The sequence below is a fragment of the Dendrobium catenatum genome, unplaced genomic scaffold, assembly GCF_001605985.2.
Source record: "Dendrobium catenatum unplaced genomic scaffold, ASM160598v2 fragScaff_scaffold_716, whole genome shotgun sequence".
Classification (NCBI taxonomy): domain Eukaryota; kingdom Viridiplantae; phylum Streptophyta; class Magnoliopsida; order Asparagales; family Orchidaceae; genus Dendrobium; species Dendrobium catenatum.
In genome coordinates this window covers 23,342,351-23,356,194 of record NW_021319178.1, presented here as the reverse complement: position 1 = coordinate 23,356,194, position 13,844 = coordinate 23,342,351, and positions in this window count along the sequence as shown.

The window sequence follows — 13,844 nt, the reverse complement described above, 5'->3', positions numbered from 1 at the left end:
AGAAATGATGATTCATCCTTTTATTTAGGAAGACAAACAGCTTTAGCTTGCTGTGAAACCCATTCATTTTCATTAATGGATGCATGAAGAAGATTCCCTATTGTGCTTGACCTCAGCTATTGTATATTGGTTATTTTCCAACGCGATAATCCTCCTTTATTCTTCTCTATAAAAATCTGTATTTTGAGATAAATGATTGACTTTGTTCTTAAGAGTAAGATTCAATGTTAGATCTCATTGTCCTTAGCCTTTTGTGGAGGGCAAAACGGGATAATTGGTGGTAAAATTCCTCAAATGATGTCCTTGTAGTAGTAAGAAACATTTCAAACCAAAATTTAGTTGAAATAGCCCATTAAATTTTTGATTTGTTTCGTGCCGGAACATCTGCGATAACAGACAAAGAAAGAGCTTAAAATTTTAACTTTGAACAAATATTTAACACACATACAGATAAAAAAGAGGTGAGCAACAATAATAAAAAATAATAGTTTTTTTACCTAAAAACTTGAATAAAGAAAAAAAATCACAGGGCCTAGCTCATTTAAAATAATTTCACTAATGTTTATTGTTCATTATAAATGATGCTCTTCCTCGGGGAAAACAATGACTCAATGTAGCAAATAAACATTGTATAGAGCACATTATATGGATGGATTTGGAAGAATTCAATGACATGAAAGTTATTCTCATGTGATCGCTGGCCTATTCTTTTGGTTAGTGGGACTGTAGTCAGGTGATAGTGGTCGAAGGGACTGTAGTTTGGTGATTGAAGTCAGAGTGATCGTACGGTGGTTGGTGGAAGGTTAGTTGGCAGATCATGGAAGTCGGAGGGACCTCAATTAGGAGACAAATATATAAAGGACTGTGTTGGGTGATGAAGGTCAAAGGGACTATAGCCGAGTGGCGGAGGTCAATGACTATAGTCGAGTAACTAAGGTTAGATGGAACACATTTGCTGAGCAACGGAGGCTAGATGGAATGTAGTCGGTTGATGATGGAGGTTGGAGGAATCTTAATTAGGCAATATAGGTTTGAGGGATGATAGTCAGCAGGTGATAGAGGTTAGAAGGATTGTAGTCAGGTAACAAAGGTTGGTGGGATCATTATACAGCGACAGTTGTTTGAGAGATGGTATTTGGAGGGACCATGGTCATACAATGGAGGTTAGAGGAACCTAGTTGAGGGGCGACGGTTGGGTGACGGAGTTTGAAAGGACCATAGTTGGGCGATAGAGGTTGGAGGGTTTGTTGTTAGGTGACAGAGATCGGAGGGACCATAGTCGACAAGCAACTACGGAGGTTAATGGGATAGTAGGGAGACAATGGTCGAAGGGATCGTACTTGGGCAATGGTGTTCTAAGAGACCGTAGTTGGGCGCAAATGGAGGTTGTAAGAATCATAGTAGAGCAACGGAGGTTGGAGGAACCTTAGTTGGGTGATGGTGGTTTGAGGACTATAGTTGGGCGATGGCGCTTAAGAGGATCATAGTCAGGTGACAATAGTTGAAGGTCTTATAGTTGGGCGACGATGGTCAAAGGGATAGTAATCGGGAGATAGTGGACAAAGGGATCATAGTTGGGTGACAAAGGTTAGGGACTATAGTTGGGCGACTGAGGTTAGTGAGCAAAGAAAGCTAGAAGGATCATAATCAGTCTTCCATGGAGGTCGGAGAGACTACAATTAGGCAATACGGGTGAGAGGGACAATTGTGGGTGTGGGATCCAAAACATTTCACCCCGAACTCCCTTGCTTTGGGGGGAGTTTTAACGAATTAGGTTATATGGTAAGTTTTTAGAAGACAAATTGAGTTCGAAATAAGATCCTACCCAAATATTTTGCCCTCATTTTGCAAGGACTTTAGATTTGAGTTCTAGTTTCCTATAAGCTCAAGCCCCTATAATTAATTCCCACTTTTGATAATGAGAGAACTTTTCATTAAGGCTAGTCATCAAAATAGATACATATATATACATTTTATTTGGTGTATAGTAGTAACATGGGTTGATATTTAGAAATTTAATATCCATCTTGCACTTAAAGCGGATGGTGGGGGGAGGGATGATGGACCCGATCAAGATTTCATGGTTTCATCATCCTGGGCCATCGTGGTCCCTGGTCTACTTAGTCAAAGGAGGTAGTCAACCCAAACTAATAGTAGATTCTTGTTGGTAGTCATGGGTTGCGTCATCCAAGGGAATCTTGTAGACTTGGGGTGAATATTTATCTAAGGGGATAAATTTGAATTCACCTTAGCTAATAGAGGGCTTTATACCTGATCAATCATATTATATTGATTCATATCTCAAAGATTTAGTGCAATTGGGGAGTACATGAGCTCTAGCCATGACCGTAATTTAGTGGTTCCATTTATTGGCAGACCACTCGGTTCATAGGGCTCTGGTCATAAATGTTTACTTGTGGTGCCATTTAGTGGAAAAAATCGTTGGTTAGAGGATATGTGTCATATCCTTGTTATAAAAGACTATTTGAGAATGAATCATAGTGATATTCTCGATCAGATATTAGCTTTTTGTGAGGTGAAGTGATATTTAAATTTATCCACCTTGCTAAATTATTACGGAGGATGGATAAGTTTTATTTTAAGTTATTGATGATTGAAATTTTATTTTAAATATTTGGATTTTGATATTCTCATGGAGTTTTGAATTTTGTGGGTATTTGAGTGGCATTTTTAAAGTGTTTGTATTCCCCTTCAATTGCGATAATCATTCAACAAGGTCATCATCATGGTATTCATAGACAATTGTATTTTATTGATTGAATCTTATCGACTCTATTTGCTTACTGACAGAAGATCATGTTCTTCATAGGCGTAATGCCTTCATTAATGAATTTTTCTTATTTATATGCCTTGAAGGCATAATATGAACATATAAAATAAATGTCTCGATCGACATCACGATCGTACATTTATTTGATAACTCGAGCCGTGGCTACTCCTATTTGCTAATGTAGGAGGATTGGGCTTGATATTAGATTTTTTTTGATCCATGCAACATCCTCAGACGTCACGTATGTTCCCTTAAAATGCTTGCTGGAGCCCATGTCCATGTAGGTATTTAGAGGATATTTTTGTAATTATCTATTTAACCATGTCAACTTTATTTAATTGGTGATAGAGGATCGAGTTTGTTACAACTCGAGCTCACAAGTTTATGTTATTGATGATAAAAATATTGTGTCTCACATCCTGGTTTCTTCTTATAATTGTAATGTATTTATATTTTTGTGTACATGAACATTTCAGGAACATCATGCACTATCTACGAAGATTCAAGGCTCAAGATTGGGTAGAATAGGTTATACTATAAAGATTCATGTAATATTCATTGATGTATCTTCGATTTCTATAAGGGTATATGTTAGCTTGTTGATCATGCACATACACTTAGGGGAGTGAGATTGAGTCAAAATCAGAAGTTCAATTTTTGAACTAATCATATTGTAATATTTATATTGTACTGTATGATCAGTTTATCTAACTAATCATACTAGATGATTTAGATTGTTTAGGACAATCAATTATGATCATGAAAAATAGCCGCCAATTATAATTTAAATAAAATTTTGAATTTTATTTTTTGTTCTAATCGTTCTGGACGATGTAAATCATATTGGATGATCTATGAAAATTATGCCTAAATTGATGATTAGTAAATCAAATCTGCATAATTTTTATATTCTGATCGTACTGTATGAATTAGATCTACTAGACGATCAATAGATACGATTTTGGTCATCAAATGTTTCATCCTGGATGATCTATGGATTGTACTTGACTTTCTATGCAAAAACTTGAACTGATCATACATGATAATGATGATTGTACTGTCTGGAAGGGTTATTTTATACTAATTATATATAACGATCTTAGGATTATACTGTATGATCCTTGTCTGTAAAATGAAATTTTTAGGGTTTTTCAAAGCTCTCTATTTAAGCTTTGTCAAGGCACTTGGTAAGTGTCTTTGGCAGCCATTGTGTCTTCGTTCTTCTGGAGAAAACTTGAAGAGTGAACTTAAAAGGGAGAGAGAGGAAAGGATCGAGTTTGAGAGGGAGAAGATCCTTGGAGGGGTTTTCAAGGGAGTGTGGAGGGAATTTCATGTAGTTGTTTCGGTAAGCTTGCACCTTAGTGCTATCAGATTCAAGGTTCATCTTAAGGAGAGTTTTGGGAAGAAGAATATCTATTTTTGTGTCAAAGGACTTGGCTACTCCGCCGCACTGGGAAAGGTAGAAGTAATTTTGTAAGGGTTTTTTTTGCCTAGCTGTGGGGACTAGAAGAGAGTCACAAAAGGTTTAGTGCAATACTCGAAGGTGCCTCCGGAGAGTGGACCTAGGTCAAGTTAGACCCAACCACTATAAATATAGTGTGCTCTTTCCTTAATTATTTACGCATTTATCTTTCTTACGATTAACTGTAAGGGTGAACAAGTTGATTTATCTTTTTATTGTGAATGTAATTCGCTTCCACATCAAGTTATAAAAAGATTTTCTTTTTAATAAAGAAGTTTTTAAATATCCAATCGCCCCCCCCCCTCTTGGTTAGCCTAAAAACTAGTTCTTTAGGGTTTCATAACCCCCTTAAACTTTCTGAGTTTGTTACCAGCTCTATGTTTTTATTTAATGAATTTTCCTTCTTATAGACCTTGAAGGCCTAATATAAGCATATTAAAAAAATATCTCAATCGGCACCGTGACAATATATTTCTTTTATAATTCAAGCAATATTTACTCCTATCTATTGCATAGAAGGATCAGACTCAACCTTAAATTTATTATTTGACCTGCGTAGCATCCCTAAACGTCACATGTGTACCCATAATATGCTCATCGGGGCCCATGCTGGTAGATGATTGCATATGCATTTCTTTGTGTCTTTATTTATACATATTATAGGCAATATGAGGGGGCATTTTTGGAATATTTGATGATAATTAGTTGCATGGGAAACTATCATTTGAATGTGTGTGAAGCCCTATTTGAGAGGTTATAGACTCTTTATATCCACTTGTATGCATGTTACAGATTCGGTACCGTTGCATTGCGGCTCATAAACATCTTATGTCTGCTTACATGTGTTGCAGATATGGTGGCATGGCGTAGCAGCTTATGGACGATATGTGTTGAATGTATATTTTCTAGTGCCATCTACTAGTGTTTGCGTTTACTGTGGCTCTTCTGCATTTTTCTTATTGATATCATATTACGTGTATATTTGCATTCACAAGTCTCATCACACCTTTTCAACGGTATCTGAAAGGAGTCTTTCACATTCATCATACGTTAATTGTCACTACTTACAAGGTCACGATGTACTTATTTGTAGATTAATTGACATTAGTCGTAAGGATGTCATACATTCTATGTGTATCTCTGTACTTTGTTCGCAATCATATTCCGACATGACTCTATTACCACTTGCCAATGAGTATCATTCATATGTGTGATTTACAAAGCATGTTGGGATATTTTATGGATTTTCTTATAAAGGATTGATGTATTCGCCCGACAATAAATGGTTGTTGATTATCATAATTGCGCAAACAACAAATCTTCCATTATTGCTTGCATGTGTTAGTATTTATTGCGTGCGGTATTGCATATGTTTTGTAAGGGACTCTATTATATTAGTTGCATGTAAATTGACATGTTCATTTATGTGTCGTTGTCAGCTACCATCAAGTTATATTTCCCTTCACCCTCTTTATACATGTTGACCGACGAATTGCTATGTTTGCTACACATCAGTCCTCCAACTTTTATAGGGGGATGATACATTTGTAATGTATGCATACTGCTATTTAGTGTTGGTTGAGCTACATTCACCACTAATTTATCCTTGAATGTTGGCTGGCGAGTCACTCCATTCATTGTTTATTTGCTGACATCGTCTACAAAATAATCGATACATTCATTAGCAATCTGCATCATATACGCTTGTACAAGGTATTGCCATTTACATGCATATTACTACGCCTTTTCGTAATTAGGTGACATTGATCGTATCCAAATTATATTTTATTTTGAGCTTCTTAAATATGCATTGTATAAAAAGTTATTAGGTTTATTGTACGATATTCATTGTCATCCATTGATTAATTATTATTAATCTCCTACAGTTGTTTGTAGGTGTTTTTGTTCATAGTGGGTTCTTCTCCTTGCTTGTATATGGAATGTAGTGGCATTAGTTGCATTCAAGCTGCACTTGCTTCAAATTCTTTAAACACTTCATAGTATATAATTCATTGCATGATCGATTATCACCGCTTTTATGGTTTAATATGTTTGCTCATATTTTAATGTTCATTGCAGGAATATCATAACATTCGTCATTGTGTAGTCTTCATTCTTTACTCATGGATATATGGCTCACTATAGTTTCCCCTTGATTATTTGTGAGCATGATTGAAGTGAGTGTTACACATCAACTATCCATGTGCCAAGAAATTTGCAAGCTTGCTTGCGATCATGTTATAAATTCCCTTCAACTTCACTACTTGTGAGCGAGTCATATTGAAAATCATAATCCCTTCACCATTTCTCAAAAGCAGCTTGGGATTTATGCAATGCATTTTATTATCGGTGCTTGGACTCTAATCTGTTATGAATCTGATTTCAGGGAATAAGATTTTGATGATAGCAAAACACTTTTGTTTCTCTACGACTGTCTTGCCTACTAATATTTCAGGTCCACAAGATCATACTATAAGTTAAACCAGCTCAAGATTGGATAGATTAGGACTGAGTCAGTTTGTAATGTATGAAACTATATCTTTTACATTTTCTTGAGTCCATTGCAATATTGTGGGTCCTGATGCTAAGTAATTTTGCACACACACACTTGGGGGAATTTTTTTTCTGTTTTAGAGTTTTTTTTTTTAATTTTTGCTCACATCATCCAGGACGATCCAAACATCGGCCTGGATGATTAGCTATAAATAGAAACCCTAATTAGGGCATCCTAGTTAAGGCAACTGTCATTAAGTGCATCATCCTGAACGATATTCATATCGGTCAGGATGATAGGCTCAAATTAAAAAGAATCAACCGCCAGATCTATTTAGGTAGCTTTTATTTTTGGACATCATTTAGAACATCATCCTGGATGATGCAATGCAATTATGCATAAATTAATCTTATAATTAAGGAAAGAAATTAAGGTTTGATTGCTCGATCATATCATCCTAGACCATTGCAGCATCAGCCTAGACGATCGGTTTAAAAACCTTAGTTGTTCCTAGACAATCAAACATCGGCCAGCTTCTATTCAGGGCGATGGTCTAGACGATATTCAATGATTTGTACTAATCGTACAGGATGATATACAATCGGCCTTGACGATATGAACAAAAACCTTTTGATCATCTTAAATCGTCCTAGCTGATTGAGCTAAATTTGTACTGATCGTACAGGATGATATTTATATCTTCATGGATGATAAAGTTAGTTTGTTGTAATTAAGAGCTATTTTGATTCTCTTCTATTTAAGACCTCTTGTTCTACCCAAGAGATAATCTTTTACTGCTGTTCTAACTTGAGAGAGCCAAGATGAGAGGGAGAGCAAGGGAGAGAGAGAGAGAGGATCCTATGAGGGAGAGTTTGTGAGGGGTTACATAAAGGTTACTCCAAGCAAGGATCCGTCATTATCTTCTCTAGTTGTTGTCCCTAGTTCCTTGGGGGTTCTAGAGAGGTCTACTTCAACATCTGATTAAGATCTCGGCCTGCTTTAGGAGGTAGCAAAAAGGAGTTAGGTTCTCTGCCTGCTTCTAATGGAAGCAAAAGGAATTGGGTTCTCTACCTCACCGGGGTCGGTGGAAAGGAGATTTGTAGAGGCTTCTCCGTTTTGCTGTAGGAGCAAAAAAAGAGTCACTGAGTTTAGTGCAATATTCGGAGGGCGCCTCTAGGGAGTGGACGTACGTCATGTTGATCGAAACACTATAAATTTCGGTATTCTTTATTATTGCTTTCGTATTTAATTTATGTACTTTGATTTCTTTATGGTAAACTTTGGTTTAAGTTTATTCTTTTGCTTAAAGATTTTTTAAATACCAATTCACCCCCCTCTTAGTTAGTCTTGGGACTAGTTCACTAGGGCTTAACATCCCTGTCGAACTTTCATAATCAACATTATAATTCCTTGATATTTGTTATAAATTCCATATTATTACCCATGGACGCATCACAAAATTTTCATTAAATAGTGTTTGGAATTTTGTCCATCACAAGCTTCCTATTTATTTATTTATGATCATTTGAGTGCTTTGAACCATTACTTAACATTCACACTTTCAATTTTATTATGCATTTACTAGTTTTAATGTTAGGTTCCTTATTATTTTTATTAAGTTTGATTTCTTATTATCCATTCAAGTTTATAAGTTTAAGTCCCCTGTTGTTGAAATATGATTCAAGTTCAATTCATAATTCACTTAAGTCCCCTGGGTTAAATCTAATTCAAATCAAGTCCCCAGTGTTACAGATCTGGATCCAAGTTTTGTGATTTTAATGATAACAAATATTATTGTTTCTTAACTACTACCATTCATGCATATCTGTTTTATGTACCCAGCTCACTAACCTTTCAATTCCACAAGTTTGCTTGGAATGTCAATCAGCTCAAGATCAGGTAGACTAGGATTAAGTCAATCTATAATTTCTAATTCAATGCATTTTTTTACCTTTTCTTGAGTCAAATGTACCTTGGTGGATCCTAAAGCTAAGTAACCTTATACATACACACTTAGGGGAAAAAATTTAGTGAGTTAGAGTTTTTTTTATTATATCATACATGATGCTTTTATATCGTCCTGGATGATCAGTAAACAAATAAAAACTCTAATTAGGGCACCTGGGTCATGTCAACTTGCTTAAGCAAATCATTTTAGATGATACTCCCATCATCCTAGACGTTATGCTCAAATAAAAAATACTCAGTCGCCAAACTCAATTAGGCAAGATTTTATTTTTAGAATTTTGTATTAATCGTATATGATGATCCAATATCATCCTAGATGATTCATTACAATCATGCCTAAATTAATCATATGATTAAAGAAAGTAATTAAGGTTAGATTGATTGATCATATTGGCCTAGCCGATTGCAAAATCATCTTGGACCATCTGTATGAAAAACCTTAGTTATCTCCAAAATCTCGTGGACGTCCTGAACTATCTGCTGGACGATAATAACTGATTTTGAAATAATTATATAGGATGATCCAAGCATCGTCCTGGATGACCAGTTATATTTTTATATCGTCATGACTTATCTCCTGGACGTCCTAAACTATCTACTGTATGATAATGTATGATTTTGAACTAATCATATGGGGCAATGTCCAAATTATATTGGACAATCAGAATAAACATTATGTTCTAATCGTACAATAAACCCATATCATCCTGGCTGGAAGTGCTAATTTAAACTAATCATACAGGACGATCCGTCAATTGTCCTAGACGATCTTTGATGGCAAGTTAAAAATTAGGGCATTTTTTAAGGCCTTCTATTTAAGCTCTCTCAATTACTTATGATAAAATCTTTTGCTGTTATCCTGACCTGAGAGAGCTTAGAGAAGGAGAAGGAGAGCTTAGGAGAGATAAAGAAAATCATGTGAGGGGGATTTTGTGAAGTATTCACAAAGGTTGCTCCAAGCGAGGATTCAAGTCAGCTTCTCCAATCGTCGTCCTTGGCTCCTTGGTTGCTCTTGGGAGGTCTTTGTCAGCACTAGATCAAGGTTCTCTGCCTTCTTCAAGAGGAAGCAAAAAGAGTTGGAGTTTTCTACCTGCTTCATGAGGAAGTAAAAGGAGTTTGGGTTCTCTGCCTCACTAAGATCGGTGAAAAGGATTTTGTAAGGGCTTCTCCGCCTTGTTGTAGGAGCAAAAGGAGAGACACTACAGTTTTAGTGCAATACTTGGAGGGTATCTTCGGGGAGTGGACGTAGGTCTTGTTGACTGAATCACTATAAAATCTATTGTGTTCTTTCTTATTACTGTTCTAAATTTTAATTTTTGCACTTTAATTTCCCGTGGATGATTGTATGGTTAAAGTCTTTGATTTATTTTGGTAATCACTTTCGCATCAAAGATTGATCGTGTTTATTTTAAAATATTAAAAAAGGTTTCAAAATAAATTTTACTTTTTGTTTAAGAATTTCTAAAACCACTAATTCACCACCCTCTTGGTTAGCCTTGAGATAGTTTATAAGGGCTTAACAACTCTAACAAACTTTCAAGTGGTATCATAGCGAGATTTATAAAATCAAATTTTAGAAAAGTTTTGAATTTTGATCCATGACTAACTTTGGTAACTGGAACACGACGAAAGGGAATTCCATTACTCGACCACCCTTATTTTATAATATACCTTTCGATTTCTGGAAAGTCACATGTCCACTTTTTACAATATATAGATTATCGCATGTAGATGCTTGTGAAAGAAGGTTATTCTGCACCAACACGTGAGATAAATGACATTAAAATTTAACTTCCATTTTCTAAATGGACTTTTGATGATAGAGATGTAGCACAACTTAATGCAAAATGTTTAAACTATTTTTTTGTGCATTGAAATTTAAAGATTACATAAATGTAACATGTGCAACTAGTAAAGAAATATGGGATATATTATGCATTACTTATGAAGGTAAAAGTGAAGTTAAGCAATATAGGTTGAATATTTTACTTCATGACTATAAACTTTTTCGCGTGAAAACTAGTGAGTTAATATCTAAAATATATACTAGGCTTACATAAATAGTTACCTCCCTGCATGTCTTAGGAAGAGAGCTAACTAACTATAGAAAAGTTTACAAAATTTTGAGATGTTTACCTTCTTCCTTTGATGCTAAGATTACTACTATAACTAAATCCAAGGATTTTAATGTTTATTCGATCGATAACTTAATTGGATCACTAATTGCTTACGAGTAAGGAGTGAACCAAAGGCAGCTTGATGCAGGTGAGAAAAAGAAGGAGAAAACTGTAGCCTTAAAGGCTAATGATTTAGACACTAATTCTTCTGGTTCTGAAAGTGATGACGTTGCTTTAATTACTAGGTAATTCAAGAATTACTTAAAAAAAAGAAAAAGTATCATTAGAAATGGAACAAAGGTAAGAATCATAAAGTTTCTTTTGACGTTATCTATTTTGAATGCAGGAAGCCAGGGCATCTGAAAGCTGATTTCCCAACTTTGAAAGCTCACCCAAGAAAGGAGAATGGTATAGAAAAGCTTAACTTCGGGAAGGATAAGAAATGGACCCAAAAGGCTTTCTAAGCAAATTCCACATCTATCTCCTCTAAAATTGAAGCTGAAGAGGAGACAACAAACTTGTGTTTGATGGCAGATAATCATCTTAGTCACTCTAACCAAGAAGATTTATGTGAATTAATATACAATCAATTGCTTAATGTTTCTGAGAAAATTTATTCGTCTTATAGAAAGCTTAAAAATCACATGCTAATTTGAAATTGAAATTTCTGAACTTACAAAAAGAGCATAAAGTTTTGATTAAAGATCATTCTACACTTAATAATAATCACATGACATTATTAGATGAATTTGATGCTTTGAACGAAAAGAATTCTAAATTGAATGATGGGCATGATTCCTTAAAAAGTTTACATGTTGAGCAAGAAACTACATATAAGGAATTAGATACTCTTGTAACTGATTTAGATCGTAAAGAGCATGCTTTGAAAATAAAAATTTTAATTCTTAAAAATTCAAATACGTTTTTAGAAGCTCAATTAACTTCTTTTAAAGAAAATAAAAAACCACGCACAATGCTTAAGTTTCCCATTCCATCAAATCAACATGCATCATTCAAATATAGGAAAAAGCATTATAATCCAAGTTGATTAGTAAACCCTTTTCTCGGTGTTAGATATTTTTCATGTGACATGCTAGGACATATCTCCCACACATGCACCATTCACCGTAGAACACATTTAGCGTGGATACACAAATTATATGATTCACAACATAACACACATTCATTATATTTTTTATCATAAGAAGGGATCCAAACTTGTTTGGGTTCCTAAATCTAATATTTGATGATTTTGTATGTGCTCTCACACAAGATCTCATGAGAGTATGTGGTACCTGGATAGCGGATGCTCATACCATATAACTGGAGATACTAATCAATTCATTTTACTGAAAGCCAGGGCTATAGGCAAGGTCGTTCTTGGAGATAACACCACCAGAAAAGTAGTGGGCATAGGTATAATAAAAAACTCCATAAATCTTTTGATTGAAAATATTTTTTCTTGTTGATGGCTTGAAACATAACTTGCTCAGCATCAATCAGCTCTGTGATAAAGGCTTTAGCATAAAATTTGGTTAAACACCTGCATTATAAGCTTAAATAATAACACTATTTTGCAGGAAAAAAGATCAATAATATTTGCATGCTTGATTTAAATAATATTGAATGTGCTAATTCATTTTTGCTTAAAAATCTTGCTGATGAGTCTTGGTTGTGACATAGGAGATTGTGTCATGCTAGCATAAAAACTCTTAAAAAAGTTACCTAAAAAGACTTAGTAAGAGGAACCCCCAAGCTTGAATTAACTAAGGACCACCTGTCTGATGCCTATCAACTAGAGAAATAAGTTAAATTCTCTTTCCATTTATTAAGGACATTAGTACATCTAAACCTTTAAAAGTCTTTCATATGGATTTATTTGGACCCATTAGCACTACAAGCTTATGGAGAAAGGTCTTTGAATTTATAATTGTTGATGAATACTCGAGGTTCACTTGGATTAGATTTTTGTCTCATAAAAGTGAGTCTTTTGATAAATTTAAATTATTCTCCACTTGGATTCAGAAAAATAACTAGGTTGTGAGATCTTGACCATCCATAGTGACCATGGTGAAGAGTTTAAAAATGAGAGATTTGAAACTTTCTATGAGGAGCAAGAGATTAGTCACAACTTCTTAGCTCCTAGAACCCCTCAGTAGAACAGGATAGCTGAAAGAAAGAACATGACCTTAGTGGAAGCCACTTGAGCCATGCTTGCTGAGTATTCATTTCCAAAATACTTTGAGGTAGAAACGATGAACACAACTTATTATGTCTTGAGTAGGGTGAATGTTAGATCCAAACTGAATAAGACATCCTATGAGATCTTTATGGGTAAGACATCTAACCATTCTCATCTCCATGCCTTTGGTTGTAAAAAAAATATTCTAAATAATGAGAAATAACTCTTAGGAAAATTTGTCCCAAAATTTGATGAAGGAGTGTTCTTTAGGCTAATCAAGTGTAGGAAAATCCTTTAGAGTGTTTAATAAGAGGACATTTATGGCGGAGGAGACTACTCATGTAGTATTTGATGAATCTAATTTTGAAAAGTCTAGAGTTGAGGAAGAAGATAAAGTAGGTGAGATTTCCCAAGGAGTAGAAACTATAAATTTGGAGGAAAGGGTAAAACCTCAAAATACTTTTCCTATGATTGGAAATATTCTTTGAGTCATCCTAAAGAACTGATCTTATGAGACCCCTCTTAAGATGTTAAAATTTGGTATGGACTTAGAAAAGAAGTTAACCACTTCTGCCTTCATCTCAATGATTGAACCCACCAATATTAATCAAGCCCTTTCTGATGAATTTTGGATCTTGGCTATGCAAGAAGAACTAAACTAATTTGTTAGAAATGATATCTGGGAGTTAGTAGAAAGACCTAAGGATCAAAGTATAGTAGGAACCAAATGGGTCTTTATGAATAAAATGAATGATTATGATGTGGTGGTTAGGAATAAGGAAATATTGGTGGCTAAGGGGTATAATCAAATAGAAGAGATTGATTTTGAG